This window comes from Enhydra lutris, unplaced genomic scaffold (assembly GCF_002288905.1).
Source record: "Enhydra lutris kenyoni isolate GAN:26980312 unplaced genomic scaffold, ASM228890v2 scaffoldscaffold26, whole genome shotgun sequence".
NCBI lineage: Eukaryota > Metazoa > Chordata > Mammalia > Carnivora > Mustelidae > Enhydra > Enhydra lutris.
In genome coordinates this window covers 17,960,692-17,970,033 of record NW_019154110.1, presented here as the reverse complement: position 1 = coordinate 17,970,033, position 9,342 = coordinate 17,960,692, and the positions used below count along the sequence as shown (strand labels likewise).

At 40.1% G+C, this 9,342-nt stretch overlaps 1 pseudogene; it reads right to left on the bottom strand.

Annotated features, from left to right (window-relative positions):
• Positions 1 to 2,869: 2,869 nt before the first annotated feature.
• LOC111151468 lies at positions 2,870 to 3,731 on the bottom strand (annotated as a pseudogene).
• Between the last annotated feature and the right edge of the window lie 5,611 nt (positions 3,732 to 9,342).

Sequence of the window (9,342 nt, the reverse complement as noted above, 5' to 3'; positions counted from 1 at the left end):
CAACCCCTGAACACTGTCCTATAGCTGATCAGTATCCCAAATAATTTGTAGGAGGGCCATTTGTTTCCTGTGTGTGTAGGGAAGGAGGTTATGAATGGCCCCTGATATTTTTAATTCTTTCCTAAATTTGGTTAGGATCTTCTGAAAGTAGAGGTAAAGGGCTTTACATTTTTAAAAATCTGTGCTGTCTTGGGCACAGGAATTCTTTGCAAGGGGTTGGGGGGGCGGTGAGGATACATCTGCAAAGGACATTTCCTGGGAAGGCCTGAAGCTGGCAGAGCCTGATTACAGAGCCCTGGAAAGCAGGAAGAGTGAAGTGAACCTCACTGTCCAGCCCTCGTGATTCTGCTAAATTCACTTCCTGGCTGTCAGTATGTACACAAATAACCTGTAGACCCTATGCCTAGAGATAAGGACGGACTAAAGATAAGGACGGAGTGCTCTCTGTAAGTTGAATAGGGAAAGGGAAGTTAAAGCAGGTAGGGTGCTTTAAAAAAGCAGGGTGTTTAAGGGATTTTCTGAGAAAGGTAGAAGAGTTTGGGAGCTACAAGAATCTGGTGAGGAGATGGGGCTGGATTTTAAGAAAGAGACGTTATATCAGATGTGGACTTTAGTTTTTGTTCTAAGTCTAACTTCAGATCTTCCATCTTATTAAAAGGGTTCTTTAAGGCTAGCTATTTTATCCCTTTGTGTCTTCTTTTCAATCTGATATTCCATAGGTACCAATAAGGCAGTTCCTTAAGATGAAGAGTCTCTAAAAAAATTTCATTCGAATATACCAATCAAAGCTTCCACCATTTGACTATTAATAAGTAGGATCTTAACATTAATCTCAGCAGTGACTCAAACCAAAAACTTTTTATGACTTAATCATAGACACAAGAGGTGTCCCAAAGGAGCATGCAAAAGATGCAGCCCTCAGAAGATCCAGAAAGTTCACTCCCAGAGTTAGCCTAAGAGAGTGAAGATCTTTTGTTGTCACAGGCTGTAACAATGGTATAGTGTAAAGCATATCTCTGGTCTCCCATGGGAATGTGAGATGCCTCCACTCACACACTTGCTAATCTGAGACACTGAGTAGGCAAATGGGACTTCTCCAGGACCAACAAGACAACACAGGTTGAGATGACAAAGAACTGCTATAGACCAGGACCCCTTACAACAAATTCCCCTGAAAGCTGGCAAGATTGGACAGAAGCTGGCTGCTTGTGATTTCATGTCACAGAACTTAGTCTATTCAACTGGCTACCAAATGCCCATTGGTATATGCACCTTCTGGCTGGCAGACACCAGAGACAACATTCTCACTGGTCACGAAGCCCAGCTCTAAGCACATAGCAAAATGAAGACACAAAGAAAAACTATGACCTCTCAGAAGGAAAGGAATCAATAGAAAACAAGAGTACCCATAACAAATCTTTACCAGAGTCACTATACCCAAGGGACTAATGCACACTAGTATTTTCTCCTGATAATCTAAATTTAGAACAGGAAAAGGACTCTCCCACAGGGGTAGAGCATTTGACTGCAGGAAAAGGACTCTCCCTGCTCTCACTTCCACCAGATCCAGTAGGCAGAGATCCCGGGGCTGATGTGGTGAGAATTCTCTCCTTGCGCCAGCTCTTGTCAGAGGTCCCAACATCTCTCAGCTGTGGCTACCCCAGAGCAAGCAATGTGCAGAGCCCCACTTTGGGTGCCACAACTGCAGAAAAGGAAATCTTTTCCCTTCTTCCCTTCTAGGTTCCTTGGCTGGTCTAATAATTAAATTGACATAAGAAATATTAACAGGAAAAAAATTTAATTTCTACACATCAGATCCCAAAGATATGAGGCTCAAAGAAGTGACCAGAGCAGGAAGCTTTTAGATCTTTTCGACAAAATCTGTGAAGAACTGACAAGACTAAGAGTTTGAGCTTCGAGTAAATAAATGAGGAAGTCAGTAGGTTTGTTTAGACAACCTTCTCAGCCTTGAATTCCTCATCTCTGGTATTAAGGATGCCTTCCAACCTCCTGGTATAAGTAGGAAACCTTCACATATGGGAGATTTATTTCCCACCATCAGGGACAGAAAGGAGGGTCAGAGTATCCTTGCCTGGGTTATTTCTCAAGTAACTTTATTTGAAATAATCAATATGCCAAAGTGACCTGATCTGGTGGGATATTCTGTTCACTTTACCTGAACTCTGCAATAGAAAAATAAACTATTTTGTTTTTCACATGTATAAAATGAAAGGCAGGGAAATTAACAGACTTGCCTCAAGTGACTCAGCCAATACTTTGTAGAGTTGGAGTTTGAACACGGGTTGCCCGTTCCAAAGCCTCTACAATGTTCAGTTTATTAAACTGCCTTTTTTTTTCCATTCTGTCCAAATCCTTTCACTGGCTTGGATTTTGCAATATCAAATATTGTCTGAAATAAGAGTGCCACTGGTTAGAGCTTAATGACATCATAGTTGGAAGAAGACTTTTACCTTAGACTTGTATTTGTATGGCCTTGCTTACCTACATACTAGTAATAATAATCACTATCATATCAGAGGTGAAAGGACCTCTCACCACCACCTCTCACTCATGACTGAGTCCTAATTATGTGCTGGGAATCATACTAGACACTCTAGACATATTGTCTTCTTTAAGTAGAGCATTATACAGTAGTCCCATTGGCCTTGGTGTTATAGACTGATCGGTGCCCCCCCCAAACTCAGATAATGAAGTCTAAACCCCTAATACTATAGAATGTGACTGTATTTGGAGATAAAGCCTTTGCAGGGATAATTAAGATTAAATGGCGTCCTATGAGTATCAAGTAACTTGGTGACAATTTTTTTCTTTTTCTTTCTTTTTTTTAACAGTTTATTTTCCAACAACTTTATTTCCATTTTGTTTGCCTCTGTGGAAGAGCAGCTTGAGACCACTCAGTGGCTGCTACGACCCACTGAGTGGCCTGAGTGGTGGGAGCTGCTGACCAGACTTCGGTGGCCAGCTGAGTGTTCCAGTCTTCAGTAGGGAACTGCTGAACAGGCACCAAGGGCACCTGCATGCCTTCAGACCAGTCTGCGACTTAAGCCCTGAACTCAGGAGCGGACGCCGTCCATTCACCCTGAAATTCCTCCTTCTTGGTCACAATCTTTTCAGCAGCGGTCTGCTCTTCTTTTCGATCTCTTCGGGATCTCCGTAGAAGCAGAGATCAGGCAGGACCTCCTGGGGGCGCGCACAGGAAATGGTGACACGCATGCGCAGAACTTCCCTGACCAGCATCTACCACAACAGACCCACTGAGTGAGCTTCCTTTGTTGTCGCAATGGATGGCAATGCCCACAGAGCACAGAGGAGAGTCTGTGTTACACAGAGCTATGGTAGGCAGGTTAACATGAGATGCCTCTGTGAGAGGCTGGTGGTCAGCTCTAGGCTGCCTGGATCCGGTTAGCGAACACTCCAGCAGTGAAGCGACCGGCAATAGCAGTGGCTCCAGTAGCAGCAGCAAATTTCAGCACAGCTTGCTGGCCAGTATTCCTGGATGATACGACACCAACATCAGCTGGGTTTTCATTGGCAAAATGGCATGAGCTGCCAGCAGAAGCTTCTCCCAGGTTCTCCTCAGATTTATGTTGTAGATACCATGACTCTTCCATTTAGAAGTCAAGGTTGTTGCCAACTAAATGGGTTCCTGCTGCAAGGAATTTGAGGACATCCTCCTCCTTCATTTGCAGAACATCAAGGGCTCTGGACATTGTGAAAGTTTCCCCTCAAGTTACAACAGGAATGCAAAACAATGCCGGATGGAGACTTCCCTGGGTAGCATGGAAAAAGTATTTTTTCTTCTTTTTTTCATTACAGATATTTATTTTAGTTTTGTTAATTTCAAATATTCATTGACCTCTTGGTGTCACTTGGTGTCAATATAACTGGTGTCCTTACAAGAAGCGACAGACAGCAGGGATGCAGGCACACAGAGAAAAGGCCATGTGGGGACTCAGTGAGAAGGGGGCAATCTGCAAGCCAAGGAAAGAGCAAAAACCAAACCTGCTGACACTTTGATCTCAGATTTCTAGCTCTCTGAAGTATGAGAAAATAAATTTCTGTTGTTTAAACCACCCTACCTTTGGCATTTTGCTAAGGCCACTGTAGCGAACTAAAACACATGTAAGACATGATAAATTTCAGTAAGATTTCCTTGTACTCCTGAAATGGATTTAAAGCAAGAAAAGCTAACACAACTGAAAAATCAGTCATACAATTCTAGTGCTACCGATTCTCCTGCTTTTTGGCAATGGCTATGGGATCGAGGAGTGTTCTTTGTCCACCCAGGACATACAGAGCTAATAACTGTGCTTCAGTCAAAGACAATGACATTGACTAGGAGCCCATTGCCAATCAAGATCAGTACATTATTAGAAAGGCCTAACACAGAAAATGAAAAATAGGAACCTTGAGAGAAAGTGTGCATGGTGTATGAATGGGAGAACAGGTCAGAGTGGCACAGGTGTTCTCTAACATTCTCACAGAAAAGTCCATTCTCCACATGTGAATGATGAAATAAATCCTCAAAGGGGTCAAACAGAAGATAGTTCTTTCAGTAAAGATGCTCAATAAAGAACCTCATGCAAAACAATAATTACTAAAGGCCAAGCAGAAACCACGACGTTTGGCAAAGAGGCTGGCCTTACCTGAAAGATCACAGCTGGGGAAGGCACAGACAGTCTTAAAAAGAGAGCCTCTCAGGGACCTTTTGTGGGGATACCATGAAAATCAAGCCCAAGGATTATTTTCCACAGATAAACTGCCAACAGAGGAGGGGCTGTAGATAAAGGAAGTATGTTCTAGGTGAACTCAATCTGAAATAGCCAGTCCTCTAGAGACATTTTACATATAAACAATGTTTTTATTCAGACGTCTTAGAAACAGAAGCTGAGGACCCTACTCATCAAGCCTGGTAACATGAAACAGAAACAATGTAATGTTATTTTCTGAACTATTAAGTTAAAAGTCTGTCTAGCATTTCTGAGCATGCCTGGGTCTCTGCAGTTCATTGTACACTGGGTTAGTCAGGATAGATATTTGAGGTTGGCAAAATAACCATCATTTCTGTCCAAACAATCCTCAACAGAGCCGAGGGCTTTGGTTCTCTATCAGAGCAAGTCTCTCTCCCATGCTAAAACAATTAGAGAACAAAATAAATAGATAAAAAAAACAAAAAATAAATAAAACAGAGAATAGTAAATATTAATGGAGAGCCACTTTGATCTGTGTCAGATTTTATACCAAAGAAAACAAGCATGAATAAAAAAACAGTTCTGGGGCACTTGGGTGGTTCAGTCAGTTAAGCATCTGGCTTCTGTTCAGGTCATGATCTCGCTGTCCTGGGATGGAGCCCCTGAGTTGGCCTCTGCACTCAGTGGGGACTCTGCTTGTCCCTCTGCCCCTCACCCTGCTCCTGCTCATGTGCTCTCTCTCAAGTATTTCTTTAAAAAAAAAAAAAAAAAAAAAAACAGTTCTGTGCTTAAGGCAATATATATCCAAAATAAGGGAAAGACAAACACTGAATTAATCTTAATTCGAGGTAGAATATGAGATGTCACAGGAAAGGTACAAATGATGTGCTGTGGGAATCAGAAAAGGGAGAGGTGCCTCTTACTGCACAATGGAAGCAAACTGGGAAACATTTATAGAGGAGATAAGCTTTGAAATGTATCTTAAGGAATAAGCAGGTTTCTATAGATAAAGAAGAAAGGAAGTTCATTCTCAGGGTGAACAAAGAGCAGAAGAAGTTTGGTGATGCAAATGTGCGGTCTCAGTTTTAGAAGATATAAATAATCTAGATTGACAGAGTTAAATATGATTCTATAATTTTGTGGGGTTTCACTTAAAGTTCACTAAGACATACAACACAGAAGCCAGAAAAGATGGACAGATTTAACTACAAAAAGAGTAAATTCTTTATATTATGAAACATACCATAAACAAAGGTAAAAGACAAGTGCCTGAAAATGAAGACCTTTGCAATAACATGTGACCAGATAGTATGCCACAAAGCAAATATCCAAATATCCCATGGTGTAGAAATTTTATAGGAAGTATCAGCTGATCACACTCTAATTAAAAAGAGAAACTGATCACAGTGTAATGAATAAAATCAGAGATGGGGATGGAATTATGAACATTATTACAAAAAAGAGTTCTTACAAAATATTTACAAAACAATAATGAGAATTACATGTCACATTGTAAGGGATGATCCAAACCTATTTCCAAATAATTCATGTCATATGCTTTTATTACTAAAAAAATATTTATAGATTCAGACATATATTCAACAATGTAAGTTAGAGAAAGCAATGACCTGGCTGGCTCAGTCGGTAGAGCAAGGGGTTTGTGATCTCAGGTGGAGCCCTACCTTAGGCATGGAGCCTACTAAAACACAAACAAACAAAACCAAATCCAAAACCAAACAAAAACAGAAAAAAACAATAACAAAAGAATAAAAAGAAAGCAGAATGAAACTATGAATGTAAGAATGAATAGTTTTGTTGTTGTTGTTATTGTTTTTTAGAGAAAGGAAGTAGATCCAGTTTCATTGTTCTGTATGTGGCTGTCCAATTTTCCCACCACCATTTATTGAGGAGGCTGTCTTTTTCCCATTGGATATTTTTTCCTGCTTTGTCAAAGATCAGTTGACCATAAAGTTGAGGATCCATTTCTGGGCTCTCTGTTCTGTTCCATTGATCCATGTGTCTGTTTCTGTACCAGTGTCATGTTGTCTTGATGATCACAGCTTTGTAATAGAGCTTGAAGTCAGGCATTGGGGTGTCCCCAGCTTTGGTTTTCTTTTTCAACATTCCCCTGGCTATTAAGGGTCTTTTCTGGTTCCATTCAAATTTTAGGATTATTTGTTCCAGCTCTGTGAAAAATGTCAATGGTATTTTAATAAAGATTACACTGAATGTGTAGATTGCTCTGAGCAGCAAAGACATTTTAACAATGTTTAAATCTTCCAATCCATGAGCATGGAACCAGTTAGAATGGCTAAAATGAACAAGACACAAAGTAACAAATGTTAGCAAGGATGTGAAGAAAGGGGAAACCTCTTACACTGTTGGTGGGAATGCAAGCTGGTGCAGCCACTCTGGAAAACAGCATGGAGGTTCCTCAAGAAGTTAAAAATAGAGCTACCCTACAACCCAGCAATTGTACTACTGGGTATTTATCCCAAAGATACAGATGTAGTGAAAAGGAGGGGCACACATACCCCAACATTCATAGCAGCAATGTCCACAATAGCCAAACTGTGGAAGGAGCTGAGATGTCCTTCAACAGATGAATGGATGAAGAAGATATGGTTTATAAGCACAGTGGAATATTACTCAGCCATTAGAAAGGATGGATACCTACCATTTGCATCAACATGGATGGAACTAGAGGGTATTATGCTAAGTGAAATAAATCAATCAGAGAAAGACAATTATCATATGGTTTCACTCATATTTGGAATATAAGAAATAGTGCAGAGGACCATAGGTGAAGGGAGAATGGGAAGAAATCAGAGAGGGAGACAAACCATAAGAGACTCTTGACTCTGGGAAACAAACTGAGGATTTCTGCAGAAGGGGAGATGGGTGGGGGAATGGGGTAACTGGGTGATTAAGGAGGGCACATGATGTGATGAGCACTGGGTGTTATACACAACTAATCAATCATTGGGCACATCTGAAGATGATGTACTATACGCTGGTTCATTGAATTAAAAAAAAAGTAGAAAAAGAAAAAAAAGTTGTAAAATCAAAATGTGGCTCTTCAAAAACATAATGTAACATTAAGACAAAAAGTGAATAAAAGCAATACTGAAGAGACTTAAAATTATTATCTGTAATCTTCCCAATGTCCTCAGCAATACTGCAGTTTTAATCCAATTTGAAAGAAAAGTTTAGGCAGTTCAAATAAAGGTCCTTACACCCTTGGATAATAGCAAGCATGGCAGAAGCTGGAAAAATAAAATCATGAAGGAGATCCTGTATTTTCAGATATGAATATAAACTACAGTGTAAGAGGAATTGAAACAGACTGGAATTAGCAACAGAATATATACTCAGTTTAGTGCACTTGAACTAAAAGTTTGGAAGTAGAATAAAAATATTCATATATTTAGAGAAAAATATTGCTGGTATTTCAAATGAGAGAGAAAATATAGGGAAAAAACCTACATAAAAATGGTCTTTTGGGGGCGCCTGGGTGGCTCAGTGGGTTAAGCCTCTGCCTTCGATTCAGGTCATGATCTCAGGATCCTGGGATGGAGCTCCACATCGGGCTCTCTGCTCAGCAGGGAGCCTGCTTCCCCCTCTCTCTCTGCCTGCTGCTCTGCCCACTTGGGATCTCTCTGTCAAATAAATAAAATCTTTTAAAAAAAGTGGTCTTTTTTTAAACCACAAAAAATGCCCATGAATGCCATAAAAATATACATACTCTGAATAAATACACACCATAAGCTAAATGACAAGATTTTTAAAAAATATACCATTTTTGACTTATCAAATCAGTAAAGATAAAAAAGAGTGAGAGCACTCAGTAAAGTTATAAGCATTTCCCTTAAACTGCTGATTCTAACAGAATGGGTGCAGTCTTTCTGGGAGATAATTAGATGACAGAACTAAAGGCAGAAGCAAAAGATCAGACCGGGGAACAGAGTCATGATTGTAGCTGAAGACTTTTTAATTGTGTATTTTTTGATGTAGGTGTGTGGATATATTCCTACTTATAAATTTGGAGTATTATTCAGAGTTTGGTATGGTAAGCAAAAGTGGACAGGAAAGGATTTAATAAAGGGGGTGGGAATTATCAAACCACTGAAAGAGTTAAAGGGTTACAGGTCAGGAAAAACAGGCATGGGCTTTCAAGAGGTGAGGAGGCTACTATCTAGATTCTAGAAGAGATGAGTCATAGGAGAATGCCCAGGAAGGGGCACACACCTCATATCTGCTCCGTCCCCACCAGTTGGCCCAATAAAGCTGAGGAAAGAGAATAATGGTTTCTCTTTTGCTCCCCAAATCTTGCTTGAATGTTTTTTATTGGTAGACTCTAACCTAGACTTTACTGGGAAAGGGATACAGGGAAGAATTTAGAAGGAGGTGCAAATGATGCTGAAGACACACATTTATTCTGAATTTTCTATTTCTGTGTGTGTGCATGTGTGTTAGAGACAGTAATTCATTCAATATTCAATAGATAATTACAGAGCATCTAACATATGTCAGGTCTTATATTAAGCAACAGGGATACAGCAATCAACACAGAGTGTAGGGTCTAGATGAGAGAGATGTAATAAATAGGACAAAAGTAACATATAGTAAT